The sequence below is a fragment of the Lygodium microphyllum genome, chromosome 7 (genome assembly GCF_053477565.2).
Source record: "Lygodium microphyllum isolate KBCC chromosome 7, Lygodium_microphyllum_v1.1.10, whole genome shotgun sequence".
Lineage (NCBI taxonomy): Eukaryota > Viridiplantae > Streptophyta > Polypodiopsida > Schizaeales > Lygodiaceae > Lygodium > Lygodium microphyllum.
Genome location: NC_141141.1, coordinates 21,569,371 through 21,589,210, shown reverse-complemented (window position 1 = coordinate 21,589,210; position 19,840 = coordinate 21,569,371).

Here is a 19,840-nt window from a genome sequence, read left to right as displayed (position 1 = left end):
TAGAGGGAGTATATATAGGAAAAAAGGGGGGAGAGAAGGCCTCCACCACGTGGCCCCTTGCATGGGTTCCCCCCCTCCCATGCAGGCCACGACTCTTCCATGTCCCATCCCCCCACACTCCCTCTTCTCCAGCCATGCATCGGCTGGGGAAAAGGGATAAAAGTAAAAAAATTTGCCTTGATAATATTCAATTTGCCCCTCCCAAGAGGGTGTTTATGTGAGACTTGCGGTTTCGAACTTTCGGGTTTGATTTACCAATGCGGAGGACCCCATTTCTCGCGTGCAGGTCACACATTACACCGTCGATAATTTCAATACGAGAGATAACCTTTGCACAAGGTTTACGTCATGTGCGGGAAGTCAATATTCATGGGTGGGAATATTACATTTAGTTCGCGGGCTTCATTTTCTAGGTGCACTGTGATAGTGCCCCGGTTTCTATTGAAGGTTCGAAGGAACTCGACGCACTTCTCATAGGGATGACTTGGCCCACCTTTTCCACGTACTTCTACAGCTTGCACTACTTCACCAATTGCATGATGGCAGGCTCTTCCATGACTAGGTCTTGTAAATTTAGGATATGCCGAAAGCTGAATCGATTATAAGCCATTGTTTCCAACGAGAGGCCGTACTTTGCCTGGTGTTGAGGTTTGGCAAGTGGTGATGACTCACAACCCCCCTCCTTAGGCTCAATGGTGGGTTTCTCTACTAGTGGATTTGCGTACTCTAACGGAGTCGCGCAGCCCTTACTGAAAGTCATTACTATTCGAACATTACCAATGGCAAGGTGAATGCGTTGTGAATAATAGTCGACTTTGTAGTGTGCTTATTTCTTGAATGTACGTTCCTAATACCGATACCTTAATAGGAGTCTTAGTGTTTGGCATCACATAGAAAGTCATAGGTAGGCTTTCAGTCTCAATAGAGACCATTAATTTGCACTTCCTGAGCAGTGAGTAGGACTGCATCCTCCAAATGGATTGAGTTTGGTATTGGTGGGCTATAGTTTTGGTTGACTAATGAGGGTCCAATGATCGTGCATAAGGATGTTATAGTTTGGTCCCTCATTAATGAGTGCATCAAAGACCTGTATCTTATGGGTAGTCACTGACAAGTGTAGGTAGGCAGGTACCACCACTTCCTCATCTTCATCTTCAATTTCCATGATGGTGGCCACTAGTACCTTGACAGGGTTGGATTGTCCATGAGACCTCCTTGCCATCATGCAGATTGGTACCGAGGGTGAATTTCTGGGTTTATTAGCTATCCTAGCAGCTTGGACATACTCCTCACTATCCGCAAATGGCAGATGGATCGTGGCTAGCACATGCATCTAATCTTGTTCATCAAGACAAGTGATGTACTTGGTGAGTGGCCTGTGCAATTTCCTAACTTGTGCATTACCCTTCAACATGGTGGAGATGGCATCTAGGTTGATTGGTGTGGTCTTCCATGTATCCATATCTACTTTTATTGCCTTCATTCGATTGCCTAAGAAGATCAAACCATTACCCCAGTCTTCCTATAACCCATACATTGCGCATCCAAGGATGGCCTAATAGGATGTCATAGTCCACTCCCTTCATGACTATAAAGTCAATAGAGAATTGAATCCTTGCAATCTTCAATGATGAGTTCTTTAATACTCCAAATGGCTGCACTTTCATTCCGTTGGCTAGGGTGACATTGAACCTAGCATTCTCAACATGCAGGTTATCCTAGTCTTGGATCACTGCGTGGCTCAGCACACTAACTCCTGCTCATGTATCCACAATTCCCTTCCTCGTGGTGTCTCCTAGAGCTAGGACCGGTAAGATTGCATGCATTTCAGTGCCTTCCCACAAAACATTGACATGCGAGGACTTGGGCACCGAGTGCATTGTCAAATTGGGTATTTAAGTTACCATGTCATGATCATGTAGATCAACTGTCCCTTGCTCTATCGGTCCTTCAACCCACAGCTTCATTTCTTGCCATAGTGTTGAATGCTGCCTAAGTAGATCTCCTAGGCTTAGAGTCACCGGGGTGGTCACGAGCGTGGTGAGGAGGTCATTAGCTACTTGCCTCTCTCCTAACTCTACATTTCTTGAGTAGGGCCTTCAGTTGTTTTGAATTTAGGTAGCCAAATGCAGGTGCTACCCTCACAGTAGCCTTATGCTTGCAATAAGGTCTTGGGGACCCATCGCGGCTTGAGCGTACGTCAATGTTTATAGTTTCGTCTTTGCCTCCCAGGCTTCGAGTGTGGGTCATTAGCCTTACGAGGGGGTCAATTGGGTAGATTCACCCATCAACCCACAGATCCACATGTTTCAATCCCACCTATAACTCTGCAAAACCTGAGGGTTGACATTAATATGCTGGGGTCTTTTGAATAATGGAGCGTATTCAATCTCAACCTTAATATGCAGCTCCTTTCATGTATTCATTTTATTATTAATAGAAACAGGGAGCCTACTTGGTTGTCACAGGAGGCAGAGTGGAGATGCACAGAGAGGCACACAAAGGTGCCAAGGGAAACATTAGGAGAAATATGGACTCTCTTTTTTTCCCCTTAAGGAGTGAATAAAGAAATATAGGCCTAACAAATGACAGAGCTGGGATTCTAGATTCATATAACATGAATCTTTTAGCCATATCTTGGCCCAAGTCTTCCCTTAGTAATAAAATAAGGGGCAATAGCCCTGGACTGGTTTGCTGACCAGTAGTGTGTAGGCTTTGTTTAAGCGATACTGCTTGTGGTCTAGTCGCGTCCCTCGACTTTGGTCGTGGAGGCGAGGTTGGTGTGCTTACGCTTGAGAGATCATCGATCTTGTCTTCCAATATGGGCTCAGCATCCTTCAGGTGCTCATGGGCTTATTTCACCCACTCGTTGACCTTTTCGATGGCCTCAAGTTGGTGCTTTGGGTTGGGGTACTCCCCGACCTTTGCACTCCCCTTCTTGGCCGTCTTTGGAGCTGACCTTTGTGTCACGTTTCTTTCTTCTTTGTCTATGAATCTTCTTTTCGATTGAGGCTGCATCTAAGTTGTTGGGTCCAAGCAGTGATAAGCTGGCCTACTTTGTCTACATGTGGGTCATGACATACAATGGGATGGGTGTGTCCTCTCCATTAAATGTCTCAACTCTAAACAACCCCAATGGTAAAGATAGCCCATTTGCCATGTTAGAATATCAAGCTCATTTAGTGTGTGTTGATCGACATGAGCTGGACACAGCTAGTCTAGCCATAGTAGTTAGATACATTAAATAAGTCGGTGCCTTTGGTGTGAATGGTCTTATGACCGTAGGTTGTATCTTTCACTATTGAGTGTGGTATAAATAATAGAGTGTGAGAGAGGAAGCGAGTTGCTTCACTCTGTCTGTCATCTATCTGCCTCTTTGAATCTGAACATGGTATCAGAGCTTCGTCCATGAGGCTGTGGGAGAATGGGCATGACAACTTGCAGTGCAAAGGAGATGGAAGTAAGGAATCAGGAAAAATCGTGGACTGTCTCCTGAAATCTGTGTCCTGAAATCGTGGACTGCAACCTGTGTCTGAAAATCGTGGACTGTCTCCTGAAATCTGTGTCCTGAAATCGTGGACTGCAACCTGTGTCTGGAAATCGTGGACTGCCTCCTGAATGGACAGCAACCTGTATCTAAAAATTTGTGCCTGCTGATCTGAATGGATAGCAACCTGTATCTGAAAATCTACGCTTACTGATCTGAGCGAATAGCAACCTGTCAATCTTCAGTGGGGCACCTGGACAAGGTTCATAGAGCATGTATGCTCACTATTGAAGGTATTTGAAGTGTGCAAGGAGTAAATGCTTGTGTGGGAGCTCTGTTATGAGCTGGAGTGACAGACACAGACCTGTAATCATTTCTGAACTGCTATAAACATGAATGGACAGCATGCATTCAGTCATTACTGACACACAGGAGCCTTGTACTACACTCAGAAAGCATCTTTGGAGCACAAGAATGTGTCAAAGCATATATACATTGGATCAAATGTCTTGGAGCTGAGATCTCTTGCTCAGAATACTCAGATCTGAAAATCTGAAAACTGTCATACACAGTCAATGACAGAATACTCAGATCTGAAAATCTGAAAACTGTCATACACAGTCAATGACAGAATACTCAGATCTGAAAATCTGAAAACTGTCATACACAGTCAATGACAGAATACTCAGATCTGAAAATCTGAAAACTGTCATACACAGCCAATGACAGAATACTCACATCTGAAAATCAATGACAAGCTGAAAACTGTCATACACAGTCAATGACAAGTACTGTGCATTACTGAAGCAATACAGGTCATCTTGGGGGTTCCATCATCTATATGAACTGGCCTATACATGCTAATGCATGGAGAATTGAAGCAAGCAATGAGCATCATTGAAAACTGAATTTTGAAGCTGAAGTAAATGCAGTTACACTGTCCTGGCTAATTACAATTTTTGGAGCTACTTGGAGCTTGGTATGCTGAATTCTGGTTGACTGCAACCTGAAACTGAATTTGTTGACACACTCAGTTTTGGACTTGAAATTGCTGCTGGTTACTCACAGTTTACAGTTTTCAGACTGCATGTATGTACCCTGGCAGTGAGGTTACATAAGCTTAAGCTGAAGCAAACACATAGCTTATGTATTGACAGTTATATCTACAGTTGAGACCACTTGTTTGTGGGTTGTTTTGGGGTGTCAGTGGGCTGAAATACTCTGGTTTTTTTACTGCAATTAATTGCAGAAAACTGTCATAAACAGTTTCGGGCTGAAGTTGAACTGTTAAGAAAATCTTGGTTTGCAGGTAGTCAGGCAAGGTCTGCAACATGGCAAATGCTGATAGAACTGATAATGTAACCCAGATTGTGGGAGAAAAGCTTGATAGCAACAACTATGCAATATGGAAGTTCCGCATGGAGAACTTTCTGATAGGCAAAGGATACTGGGACTTAGTGACAGGTGTTGAGGCTGAACCTGAAGTTCCAGATAGGAATCCTACAGCTGATCAAAGACGAGCACATCGAGCTTGGACGGAAAGAGCTCGCAGAGTTTTACATTGGCTGTCATTATGTATATCGGATGCTATGGTGATGCAGATCATGAACTGTAAATCCCCAGCAGATGCATGGAACATATTGGTCAGGTACTATGGCACAACTACAAGTGCCAGGAAGATACAACTGAAGCAAAAATTCAACAACATAGAGAGGAAGAACAGATCCATACAGGACTATGTCACGGAGATTAAAACCTTAGCAGATCAGCTCGCATCTGTTGGCTCACAGGTAGAAGATGAGGATATGGTTGCAGTGACCTTAAATGGCTTGGGTCCGGAGTATAAGTCTTTTGACACTTCAGTATCTGTGCGGGCTGAGATGCCTGATTTTAATGAGCTGGTTGCATTATTGATTCATGAAGAGGTGAAGCTTGGCTTAGCTACAGGGTCAAGCAGCTCTAAGAATAAGGATGCAGTTTTTTATTCGAATTAGCGTGGTCGTGGTAGCCGTGGTAGAGGCTATGGATCTGGCAGAGGAGGCCAGCAGAATGCATCCTATAGTAATAGCAATCAGCAGTCATCAAATGCAAGAGGTAGTGGCAGCTTTCGAGGTAGGGGGAGATTGAACTCCCGTGGCAGAGGCTCATGGCAGCAGCAGCGTCAGTCAGACAATCCAAATAAGGACAAGGATTGTCACTACTGCGGAAAGTATGGGCATATTGCAAAGGATTGCTGGAAGAAGTAGGGAAATCAGAAGGGCAAGCAGCATGGACATTATGCTACGTCCAGTCAGGCAGATGACTCTGGTGATAGACTGTTTGCCATGCAATATGTCAAAGATAAGGCTGCTCAAAAATCATCTGATGATGTAGTGTGGTACATTGACTCGGGGGCGTCGAATCACATGACCCCTCATGGTGATTGGTTCACGGATATGGTGGCTAAAAAGCATGGCTATGTATGCACAGGTGATGACACGCAACATAGCATTGAGCATAAAGGCAAAGTGCCTCTGGTTGTACATGATGGCAGGAAGAAGAATCTTCATGATGTTTTGCATGTTCCTTCGATTACGAAGAACCTATTGTCTGTGGGTCAAATGTCAGAGCAGAACTTGCAGGTTCGCTTCAATAAGCATGGCTGCTTTATTGAAGAGTTTGGCAATGGATGCAAGTTGATCGCGAAAGGCCACAGAAATGGAAGAATGTTCACTCTTGATGCTACACTGCCAGAGCTGAATTCCGCTATGTTTGCTCAGGGTTCTGGCACTATCAGGGACTTAGAGATTTGGCACAAGAGAGTGGGGCATGTAAATTTGCAGAGGCTGCAGACCATGCAGAAGAAGCAGCTGGTAACAGGGCTACCTAGATTCCAATATTCAGATATTGGTCATGTCTGCGAGGCTTGCCAGTTTGGTAAGCAGTCACGATTGCCGTTTGTCAGGCATGTAAGACAGAGTACACGACCACTGCAGTTAGTGCACTCTGATGTTTGGGGACCAGCTCATAATGCATCTATGGGGGGTTCCAGATACTATGTATCCTTCATTGATGACTACAGTCGATATACCTGGCTTTACATATTGAAAACAAAAGATGAGGTCTTTGCTGTTTTTCAGAAATTTAAGGCACAGGTTGAGAAGGAATTTGAGTGTTACATCTCTTGCTTGAGATCTGATAGCGGTGGGGAGTATGTCTCCAATGAATTTGCTGATTTTTTGGCTGAAAATGGCATTCGTAGGCAGCTAACCTGCAGCTACACTCCGCAGCAAAACGGAGTAGCTGAAAGGAAGAACAGGGTTCTAATGGAAGCTGCCAGGGCCATGATGAATGAGAAGCATATGCCGCTTTACTATTGGGCAGAGGCTGTTGTGACAGCCGCATATATTCTGAACAGGACTCCCACTGCAGGCATTCATGACATGACACCGTTTGAGAGGCTCTATGGCTATAAGCCGGATGTAAGACACATGAAGGTCTTTGGCTGTCTTGCTTATGTGCACATTCCAGATGAGAAGAGGAAAAAGCTGGATCCCAAAGCGCATAAGAGTGTGTTCATTGGATACTCGCAGGAGAAGAAGGCATACAAATGTTATGATCCCTCTACCAGGGAGACTTTGGTAAGCAGGGATGTCATCTTTGATGAGCTGGGCTCTTGGTATGTCTCACCAGTTGCAGTGCTATCCGATCTGTCTTCCACTCATGTCTCTATAGTTGATATGCAGCAGAGCACTGCTATGACAGGCCCTATCAGTCAGACAGTATCCCCATGGACAGGGAGATTGAGGAGCTCACCGTCCACTGACACGGGTATGTTAGTGAGGGGGAGACATGATGTCTTGGACAGCAAAGGAAAAGAGAAAGTTAGTGAGGATGGTATGATGACACCTGGCAGAATGACTTCGGGCTATGAGTCTAGTGATACTTTAGACAGCGAACTTGGTATTCCGACTGTCTATACGCCTGGCACGAGGCAAAAAAGGTACATTCCGCCTCATGAGAGAGGTGAATCGAGTAGTGCACCACAGCCTAGACGATCGCAGAGGGTCAGATACCCTGTTGACAGGTTGACGTACTCTGGTTATTCTGCAAAGCATTATGCATACATGACAAAAGTGATGGAGATCAAAGAACCAGGTACTTATGCTGAAGCTGCAAAGGATGAAAACTGGTGCATGGCTATGGACGAAGAGATGAAAGCCTTGGCTGAAAATCAGACTTGGGATTTGGTACCACTGCCTGAAGGGAAAAAGCCTGTTGGCTGCAAATGGGTGTATAAAATCAAATGTAAGTCTGATGGCAGTGTAGAAAGGTACAAAGCAAGGCTGGTCGCTAAAGGATATGCTCAGCAGTATGGCTTGGATTATGATGAAACATTCAGCCCGGTTGCAAAAATGGCAACCATACGAACTGTTATTGCCTTGGCTGCTGCAAAAGGCTGGAAATTGCAGCAGATGGATGTTAAGAATGCATTCCTCAATGGTGATTTAACAGAGGATGTATACATGGTTCAGCCGAAAGGGTATGAGCACCCTGATTTTCAGCATTATGTGTGCAGGCTGAAAAAGGCACTGTATGGGCTGAAGCAGGCTCCGAGAGCCTGGCATGCTAGGATCAGCAGTTACTTGCAGAGTCTTGGATTTGTTGTTGGCAGGGCTGATCACAGCCTGTTTACAAAGAAGACTGACAGTGGCTTGGTAGTGCTGGTCATATATGTTGATGACTTGATAATCACTGGAAATGATGACATGGGAATTCAGCATGCTATGAAGATGCTGAAATCTGAATTTGACATGAAAGATCTGGGAGATCTGAAGTATTTCTTGGGTATTGAGGTCGTACCAGCTGAAAATGGCTTATGGCTGATGCAGAAGCACTATGCCATGGAAATGCTTAAGAAGTATGGCATGGCTGAATGCAAACCACTGGATACACCTCTGGACCAGAATGTAAAGCTAGACATGAACACTGGGGCTGAAGTAGAAGATGTGACTATGTACAGGTAGATGGTCGGCAGTCTGATTTACTTGACCATCACTAGGCCTGACTTGAGCTATGCAGTAGGGCTTATAAGCCAGTTTATGCAAAAGCCGAGAAAGCCGCACTTGGATGCAGTTAGACGCATCATGAGGTATGTTAAGTCCACTGTAGACTATGGGCTGTTCTATGTCAGAGATAAGCCCTTGATACTGATTGGATACACAGATGCAGATTGGGCAGGATGCTCAACTGACAGACGATCTACGAGTGGCTATGCCTTTGGCTTTGGTAGCGGCATGATCAGTTGGAGCAGCAAGAAGCAGCCCACGGTTGCTTTATCTAGTACTGAGGCAGAGTACAGGGGGGCTGCATTGGCAGCATGTGAGATTGCTTGGCTGCTCAAGCTTATGGCTGACTTGGATATTCAGGTTGATGCTCCAGTGAAACTGTTATGTGATAATCTGAGTAGTGTACTCCTGGCCATGAATCCAGTTTACCATGCTAGGACAAAACACATAGAGGTACACTACCACTTTATTCGTGAGATGGTCCTTGTAGGAAAGGTTGATCTTATGCATGTGAGGACTGATGAGCAGGTAGCAGATATCTTTACCAAGTCTCTGGGTAAAGATAAGTTCTGTGGTTTTAGACAGCTACTTGGAGTACATATGTTGTCTTGAGCTTGAGGGGGAGTGTTAGAATATCAGGCTCATTTAGTGTGTGTTGACCGACATGAGCTGGACACAGCTAGTCTAGCCATAGTAGTTAGATACATTAAATAAGTCGGTGCCTTTGGTGTGAATGGTCTTATGACCGTAGGTTGTATCTTTCACTATTGAGTGTGGTATAAATAATAGAGTGTGAGAGAGGAAGTGAGTTGCTTCACTCTGTCTGTCATCTATCTGCCTCTTTGAATCTGAACATGCCACACTAGAGGGTGGTCTTCATTTAGGACATTCAGCAAATAGGTGAGTGATTCCACACTTTGGGCATCTAAGATTGGCCTTTTCCTAATTAGGCTGCTCCCATTTGGGGCAATGTGAGGAGATGTGTCTTGCGTAACCGCAATTTCATCTTGGTTCTTGGGTTTGCCCTCCTAGGAATTTGCCTCTCCCCCTTCCTAATGCCATCATTGGTACCAGCCAGTAATCCATAAGAATTGCATTGTCCTCTTCATCATATGACACGTAGGGATGCATGTAGGACTCTTCATTATTCGGCTCGGGTTATGTAGGGTCCAAGTGGTCTAGGTATGCCTGTGGGCTTTATCTGCATCCTAGAAATGGTCAGTTTGGCATCATTAGGTATCGAGAGAGCCAATGGGGCTCCCCTCTTGAAAAAGTTTTGTGGTCTATTCGCTAGGTAAGACTATCCATATCACTCGGGGTGTGTGTGTGTGTGTGTGTGTGTGTGTGTATGTGTGTGTGCATGCGTGTGTGTGCATGCTCTCTTCCGTGCACCATGAGAAATTAGGCTTTCAGCTTTTCTTAAGTGCACTTTAAGTGTTGGAAAACAATGTGAGTGTGAATACAGAGTGACAATTATAGCTTTTGCACTCTCATTTACGTACTCGATCTAATGGGGCTCTAGGCTAGATTCCTGGTTGCTTTTGTTGGTCTCTAGAGTCTGTCCTACATTGTTCAGCTTGCTCATGGTTAAATGGGGTATGCTGGGTAGCCTATGTCTCTAAGTGTGTCAAATATGCTAATGTGAGTGCTAGGCCATTCGGCTATAGTTTCTAGGGTTAGATTTGCCTATAAGGCTTGTGGTGAATTCTCCCATTGCAGGTTGTGCTCTCTGTCGTTCCGAGCGGGCTAAATTTGTCAATTTCGATATGTCAAAATCTAATCTGATTCTATAGAGTTTGATTTTGCAACATTGGATTTTAGGGATGGGATGTTCGATTTGACATGTCTCCGATTCTAAGAGTCGTCCAATTATGGGATGTCCGATTCTAGGAATCGAACACGTCAGGATGGTCCGATTTTGAGTGTGTCCGATTTCCCAAATAGGACAGTAGGGTGGTCCAAGAGTCCAATTTTCAAAATCGAACAAGGTCAGGTCGTTCGAGTGTCCGATCCTTAGAATCGAATGGTGTGGTAGTGGTTTGATTATTGGGGTGTCCAAGTGTCCAAGTTTGATTTTTCTGAGTCCGATTGGACTAAACAAGTTGGTCTGAGTATTGGTTATTTGATTCTCGAAATCGGATGGGTGTAGGGTGTCTGAGCATTTGATTCTAGGAATCAGGCACCTACAGATCACATCTGATTCCATAGGCACATAGACAATGGGAACGAAAATCTCTTCGTGCCAACAATTTTTGGCCATGCACACTAGCAAGATTCACTAGGATCCAAGGTTAGATGCACATAAAGGTTTCTACACACTTGATCCAAGAAAAAAACTCATGTGGCCTTCGATCTATTTACCGGAAGCCCCAAGTCTTGTACAAGCTCTCAAGCTCTCTCTCTCTCTCTCTCTCTCTCTCTGCAGAACCTAAAAATGAGGTCTCCCTTGCCTCTCAGGGTCTTAAACCCTTGCTGGACACTCAGCCTTAATCTATCCAATCACTCCCTGTGTGATTCTAGCACCTCCAAGCACTCTTTTTTCCCATTTTTCTCCATGTTTGTGCCCTATTTGGGCCTATTTAACAATAGAAACCCTACAGTTTTTTCCCTCGATTTCTTGGTCCTAACCTACTCTAAATGCAACAAAAATCAAAAGAAAAATACTAAAATGATTCCTTCTACTTGCCTAATCATCCAAAAGCCAAAAATACTTGTTGTTGCAGAGATTAAAAACCCAAAACCTCCTACCTATCTCAAGCTTTGATTTGGGGATGAAACCCTTACTTCATTGCTCGATTTGAGGTGTGCAAGTACTTAAGCTTGAATCCGTTGGTCTCGGCAATGGAACCAAAATGTAGGGCGCTCAATCGTCAAGACCCATAGATTGCTTATTGTTCAAGTGTTTCAAGAAAACACCTATGGCTATCTCTCACCTAGTCGACACAACTTTGATCCTACTGGGGTGTAGTGAGCTTACCTTGATGCCCAAATGAGTTTCCTCCTCCCTCAAGAACACCGGTAGTTCCACAATTCATGATGTGAGCTCAAGCAACCTCAAGCCTCTACCTTCAAGCTCCATCCTCCATAGCCATGTGCGAGACAAGAGAAAAGGAGAGAAGAGAAGAAGAGGGGAGATGATGGAGAGCTTCTTCTCCTTGATCCCTCGCCCTCACACACTCACTCCCTCACACTCTCATACTCTCTCTCTCAAGCACACACAAGCAAGTCAGAAGGAAAGAAGAAGAGAAGAAGATGAGTCCACTTTGCCACACACCAAAGAATGAGCTCTTCATTCTCTTTTCAACTTTATATACAAAACCCTAAATCCCTTTTGGGCGTATCCCCTTTTTTACATGGTTGGTCTAGGCCCTTTTTCCCATTGTCCTCCTATCTTCCTAGCTTCCTTCTTATCGCCCATCTATCTTTACAGTTTACATAGGAGAGGGAGCCTGGCACTCTTTTATAAAAAGTTTTAGGGGCACCTCGCATTTAAAAGTGCACTTTTGCCTAAAAATTTTACAAAAAGTTTTGGGGGCACCTCGCATTTAAAAGTGCAGTTTTGCCTTTACCTTAGCTTTTGAAGCCGCCCTTGTGCTTTCGGCTATTTCCCTTCTTGCTTCTTTTGTTGTGTCGAATTTCCTTATGGGCCGCCTCTCTTTTAGGTCTTGACTTGTGATTTTTCACTTTTTCACTTTTTCAGCTTTTTCTTGTGCTACGGTTAACACTCTTGAATGTCATTTCGGTGTTTTATAAACATGTATTGATGATTATGCGCTCGAATATGCTATGGGATACTCTTGAGCTTTGATTTTGAGCTTGGCAATATTCATCTGGACTATGGTTCAAGCCTTGGTTGCTTCACTAGCTTACGTAGTTATGGGCTTGAAGAATATATTGGGTTTATGCTTTCAGATATATACTCTATGGATCTTGGGTGTCATCACCATGATGTTCTGAGCTTCGCTTGCTCATTCGGCATTTAAATTTTGTTTCAGTGGGAGCTATTCGGCTTTATGTATATTGAGACACTTTAACACTTGGATTTATTATAGAGCATTTGATTTATGCAATTGAGAGCTTATTATAGTGAGCTCAAAGTACAAGAATCATATCTTGTTTACTAAGTTGCTCATAAGTACAACTTGGGTACACTCTCCCACACTTGATAGTGACCCATAGGCTATTTATATACCTCTGCCAAGCTAGGGTTAGGGTTTCCCCTGCCCCTAAGGCTATTCACACCCATCTACCCTCATGCACCCTTGCTTACAGTGGGTTCTTATGCCTATCTTCTAACACCTCCCCTCAATGCCAGGGTGGCATTGGATTACAAGGCATGTAAGATTCCCCCCCTCTTTAAACAATTGGGATGCCTTTATAAATTAGGCTACAAGAGTGTTTTTAGGTAGATGGTTTAAAGACTCAAAAAAGTCAATCTTCAGATTAATTGGAGGCATAATTGGCCACCAGTTCTTTGGGTATATCAGGAGTGTTGGGGCATTTACTAGTAATATGCCCTGTCTTCTTGCATTTGTTACATTTCATTTTCTCGGGATACTTCTTCCAACAGTTGTTTACAAATGTCATTTTTTCTTACAGAAAGAACATCTAGTGAGAGCTGTATGTACCAATACTTGATCATGGGAAGTTGAAGATGCTTGACTATTGCTGCCTTCTTTGTGGTTCCTCTTTTCTTAATCCAAATAGGATTGGATGGTACTTGCCAATGTAGGATCTAGAATGTTGGTAAGAGTGGTTACGAGAGTAGGAAACACCTGTTTTACAGCTTTTAGGAGAATAGCAATAGCATCTTCTTCATGTATTGGAGCTTGTACTGAGGCAAGATGTGCCATAAGTCTCTTCATGTGAGAGATGAATTTTCCCAAGTCTTCTCTTGATCGATATTCCAAGCTAAAGATTTCAATTTTAAGGAAGATTTTAGTGTTTTTACCAGTGGCTCCATAGAGCTTTTCAAGCTCATCCCATTTTTCTTTAGCAGTATTTAGTTGATCAACATGATGAATCAATGACTCATCTAAGTGTAACATAATGATTGCCTGGGCACATTGATCATCCTCTATATCAACTAGATTTGCAGAGTTAACAGCTCTAGTGCCTTGAATGAGAGGCCAATACCCTCTCTCCATCATCTTATACTTGATAAGTACCTGTCATGGGTGGAAATCTTTGCCATCAAATTTTTGAATTTGAGGACGGACATTAGCATATGTTGTGGCCATTGGGAAGGTCTTACCACTTGTTAGAACAAGGGCAGTGTCTAGTCCCTTATAAGTTTGCCACTAAATGTGGAAGCAATTCAAAGTTGTAATGAGGAGAAAGGCTGAAAATCAGACATATGTAATATTTCAAAATATGACTTTGGTGGTCCTTTCTTAGGTGCAATCTTCTTCCGAGGTTTAATGGTCTTTTTAGGCTTCAATGATTTGAACGTAGACTGGACTTCGGGCTCCTCCTTGTGGTATGGCTCAGTGTAGGTGCAATCTTCTTCCGAGGTTTAATGGTCTTTTTAGGCTTCAATGATTTGAACGTAGACTGGACTTCGGGCTCCTCCTTGTGGTATGGCTCAATGGATGACCCTTGTGTTGGACAAGGATGGTCTATGATTTCAATGCTTGTTGTTGATGATTCTGAGGAGAGTACAATGACACTCATCCCTCTAATTTCATTGATCAATATACTTAATAAGAAATCACGATATGCAATACACTTCTAGTGTATGATGGTCTATGCGTTTATAGTTGTACACATAGCCTTAAAACTTGAAGCAAGGTACTTAGTTGTTTTATTTTCCAGATGAAAAACATTCAGATTATGTAAGTATTAGCAGCAATGATGATTAAGCAATGTGCCTTAGTACTTACAAGCACTCATTTGTAGCTCATGTTGCTAGAGATGGTAAATGCCAATCTTAATGAGCTTGATGATGACCCTTTGAGTAGAGGAACATCTAAAATGAAGTTCCCAGGTTCATAACTCACTTTGGAAGAGTTAACTCGATGATTAAAATCAATGTTGATGACCAAACATTGAAAAATAATTGAAGATGGAAGAAGCCTGAAGCTCCTGGCTATGGCTGCCAGTGATTGACAGTTAGGGTTTGGCTTGTAGTAGCCAGCAGAGGGGAATTTCCCAGAGCCCTCTTAGGAGTAGATGGCCCACTAGGGGGGCTACAAAAAGCCCTATGGTGGCCACCTTCAATGCATCTCCCACAGCCCACGCTTCAGTATGAATTGGCCACTTTGCCCATAACTGCACCGTTCCTGCGTTTTGAAAATGCTGCTCAGCATGACGTCCAATGTCAGGGGTTTACGTGCCATGCTAAAGCGCCCAGTGCTTAGGAGAAGATATTCAGTAGAAACCAGAGACTGAAACCCCTTCTATTGCCCACACCATCTCCTCCAAGGTTAGGGGGTTTGGCTGGCTATGGAGTTTGAAGGTCTAAAATGAGAGAGATGGAGATTGTGTTGTGCACTTAGTGGAGCTGAGATTTGAGGAAGCTGAGGGGATCAAAGGAGGCTCTGATACCATGTGATAAAGTAGAGTTGTAGCATTGGAATGTGTGCACAAGAGGAAGGAGTGAGCTCAAAGTACAAGAACCATATCTTGTTTACTAAGTTGCTTACAAGTACAACTTGGGTACACTCTCCCACACTTGACAGTGACCCATAGGCTGCTTATATAGCCTCTGCCAAGTTAGGGTTAGGGTTTCCCCTGCCCCTAAGGCTATTCACACCCATCTTCCCTCATGCACCCTTGCTTACAGTGGGTTCCTATGCCTATCTTCTAACAGCCTTATTAGTTGCTAGGTGGTGTGAAGTACTGTGTCACATTCATTGATGATTACTCACATAAGATCTAGGCTTACCCTATTAAGCAAAAATCATATGTCTTATCTAGATTTTAGTGTTGGTTTTCTCTTATTGAGAACTAGTCTAGGTATAGGCTGAAATTCCTAAGATATGATAATGGGGGTGAGTATGTCTCAAAAGATTTTGAATAGTTTTGTGATGAGCAGGGTATTAAGTATCAGTTCACGGCCCCTTACACCCCTCCCCAAAATGGTTTTGCCGAATGCATGAACAAGACAATTCACGAGAGAGTTCATAGTATGCTTAGCCAGGTAGTCTTACCATAATAATTTTGGGTTGAGGCAATTACTATTGCCGTACACTTGATTAATTGGTCCCCTCGCACTACTATTGATTGCCAAGTTGTAGAGGAGGTCCAAACTGGGAAACCTCCATCATACACTCACTTGCATGGATTTGGTTGTGAGGCATTTTTCCATGTTCCCAAAGACAAATGAAATGCATCTTTCTTAGTTATGGGCATATAGGTGAGATAGGCTATTGCCTATGGGATCTATAGGCTCACAAAGTTATATGTAGCCATGATGTCGTTTCCATGAGAAAAAGATGCATAAGTAGTATGAGTACGTGGTTGAGGTATGCAAGGTGATCTTTCAAGAGAATCCTCTTGCTCCCATATAGCTATCTAGATAGCATGCAACAACAATTGATGTTCTAAGGGTCCATGCCTCACCTATTGTGCAAGAACAACTTACTTTGAGATACTCTACTAGAGCCACACATTAGCCTGAGTGTTTTACGCTCTCCATGGATTATGTTATGGTGAGCGATGAAGGTGAGCCTCTCTCTTATGATGAGGCCATATATTGAGATGATAGTCGCTCATGGGATAGGGATATATAGTTGGAGTTTGTTGACTCCTTAACCATATGTGGGATTTGTTTCCTTTGCCTAGTGGTAAGAAGGCATTGCTATGCAAGTGGGTATACAAGCTACAAAGTATCCCTAGATGTCCCAAGCCCGCTTATAAGGCTAGATTGGTACCTAAGGGTTTTAAGTAGGAATATTTTATTGATTTCAATGGTCTTTTCTCCTATGGTCAAAATGATAACCCTATGCTTGGTACTAGCATTGGTTGCTCACGACCTTTATCAAATGGGCGTAAATATGACTTTTTTACATGGGGACTTGCATGATGAGATTTATATGCAGCAACCTAAGGGCTTTGAAGAAAAAGGCAGGGAACACCGAGTGTGCAAGCTGAGAAGAGTCTTCATGGCTTTAAGTAGGCACCTAGGGAATGGTACAACAAGTTTGATGCTTTTATGCATTCACAAGGATATAGCCATAGTGCTATGGATTTGTGTTTATATATGAAGAAGGCTCGTCATTGTAGCCTTATGATTTTGGTACTTTATGTAGACGATATGCTTACTGTTAGGAGAGGGCCTTGAAAACTTAGCTCAAGAAGAGATTTGAGATGGAGGACATGGGATATGCCTTGCATATTCTTGGGATGCGCATCACATGTGATCTCTCAAAGGGGCTCCGAAGGAGTATATTTAGAAAGTCCTTGAGCGATCTCATATGCATGATGGTAGGACTATTGGATGTCCTCTACCTTCTCATGTGCAAGTTAGTCAAGCTGATTGTTTGCAGTTTAATGAGCAAAAGGCTGAGATGGTGAAGATCCCTTATGCATCTGCCATGGATAATTTGATATATACCATGATAGACACTTGTCCTAACATAGAATTTGCAATAGGAGTTGTGAAACACTATATGGCTACAGTAGATGACATTGGGGTGCTATCAAGGATATCATGAGGTACCTGAAGGGCACAACAACTATGTGCACATGTTATGGTGGCCAGGATATAGGAGTCATGGGGTACATTGACTCTAATTATGCAAGACATGCAGATAGTAGGAAATCCACATCTGGCTATGTCTTCACCTTTGCTGGAGGTGTTGTTTCTTAGATGTCCACGGTGTAGAAATGCACGACCCTCTCTACTAATACTGAGGTCGAGTATGTTGCAACCACTGAGTCTTGTAAAAGGAGGCTCTCTACTTATGCCATCAGGTAGCAAACCTTGGTATTATTGATGTGGTCTCTATACTACATTCAAATTCTATGTGTCTTATCTAGTTAGCCAAGAATCCAATCTTCCATATGAAGACAAACCAGATTGAGATACGTTACTACTTCATGAGAGAGGTCATTGAGGAAAGGTTTGTTGACCTTATCAAGTTCTCAACTGATTGAAATCCTATAGATATTTTTACAAAAATCATCTCAACTGAGTATTTTTCCTTTCTTAGGAATTTGATGGGCGTTAGATGTGGTGACATCTTACCTCATCTTGTTGTACTTATATACATTTGCACTTTGTCACTTTTTTCTTGTTCTCTCCTCATTAGAGGCATATTCTCCTTTAAAAGTGGGTGGTTGTTGGGGATAAAGGTGCCTGTGCTTAGCCACTCATGTATTACTACATTGACAATACTCGCACACCTGTGCCCTATAGGTGGCAGGCGCCCATCATTGTCACTTCATTCTTTATTCTTTTAGTGACATTTGAATAAAGAGAAGACCAGTCACACATTGTGACTGTTGGAGTTCCCACATCTTGTGTCTCTCTCTCTCTTGCTTTTGATCTTTCCACCATAGCTCTTGTTTCCACTCGCATGTTTCCACTCCAGTCTCACTCTCTTCATTATGTCTAGGAGAAAAAGTTAGAACTTGATTCACTAGCAAAGACAACATCAAGCATAATGACTTTGATGTGTTCAAGGATCTCTTTATCAAGATATTCTCACAAATAAGTTATGTAGACAACCTTATAGTCAAAGCCATGAACTTGAGTCATATGATAAGAAGGAAATCCATGATAACATTACACATTTGGAGTCTTCACAAGAGGATCCCTATAGTAAATTGGCCCACCAAGGTGTTCATAAATGAGATTAGAAAATGAAGAGATTTACAAAGCCCTTGCTAATAAGAGACATACTGACTAAAGTCTTCAAAGAAGCTATACGATTGAAGGAGAGAAACACTAAGGCATTCAGTCTTCAATAGCCATCATCACCATACCCAATGAGAAATCCACCTTTCTCACAATAAGAAGACTACATTCAACATGCATGATAAGGAAAAGGGGATAGACGTCACCTAAGAGATGGTAGGTCTCAAACTTATATTGAAAAGGTTTGGGATGCTTTAAAACAAGCTAGAAGGCCACATGTGTAATGTATCCATTGTGATGGCAACCATGTTTCGATGGGCCTTGATCCTTGACCATGCAATTGCACAAATTGAAGAAGGTTTGGGAATGAAGGCATGCATTGTTAATTATCTAGAAGGCTCACATACCCACAAAACTACTTGTGATAAATTTTATTTGATGAATAGATAGCTCAATTATGGACAAGAGCTTCATTAGCATTACTAACACCGAATGAGTAGAATGACTTACTGTGGCTAGGGAAAACATAGATCTAATAGGAATACCTAGATCACTTAGACCCATTGTCATCCATCCACAAAGTGATACACCCATGCAGTATTGGAGGATCCATTGGACTGACAAGCTTTTATGAACCCTTATATCTCCTACAAGAAAAGGGTAACCCACTTCTAATGGACTTCAAACCAATTCTAGTGATGTCTTTAGGAGGAGGAAGAGTTTGAGGCATGGGAGGGGACCGATCTTAGGAACCTCTCATTTTTTCACAAATTGTGACTCTCCAACACACATATCATTGAGATGCCTAGAGAAAGAGCATGTCAATAGAGACTTACAGTGTCCCAAATGTGGCATCACACATTTATACATTTCCCTAGACAAAAATCCTCCACTAATATGACAATTGTGCCAAAAGTGCCACTCAAACTATGAGTGTGGAAACCCCAAATGATGATGTGACCCTAATACTACTAAATGTCATGACTAGACCCCAAGGAAAACAAGATGATATCTCAATGCTTGGGTTTGGCAATTTGGATCCATCGGAAAAAATAACAAAAAAAGAAAAAAAGAGAGTAGAAGAAAATCTCACCTTAAATATAGATAGCACCCTCATGCTAATTATGGGAGGACAAGACTTGGATGAAGAGATAGAGACATTTGCACTAAAAACAAAGGAAAAAGGAAGCACTAAAGTCTAAGAGTACCCTATTGTGGCAAAAATCAAAAGTTGGGTGAGAAAAGCCCAAACACATCTCCAAGTTTTGGAACTAATGATGGATAATGAATTGCATGAAGTCAGGAGTGTGAGCCCATCTTCCTCTTCCACATACATTGGATCAATTAAAAAATGAATGTCTAACACATTTTCTCAAGAGCTAAGCAATAATATGGCCCATATTGGCAATAGAGAGATAAAATGCAAGAATACGAAGGGTTGAATGCAAATCTATTAACTACTTTGACCTCTACTCCAACCTTTGCCACTCTGATAATGTTAAA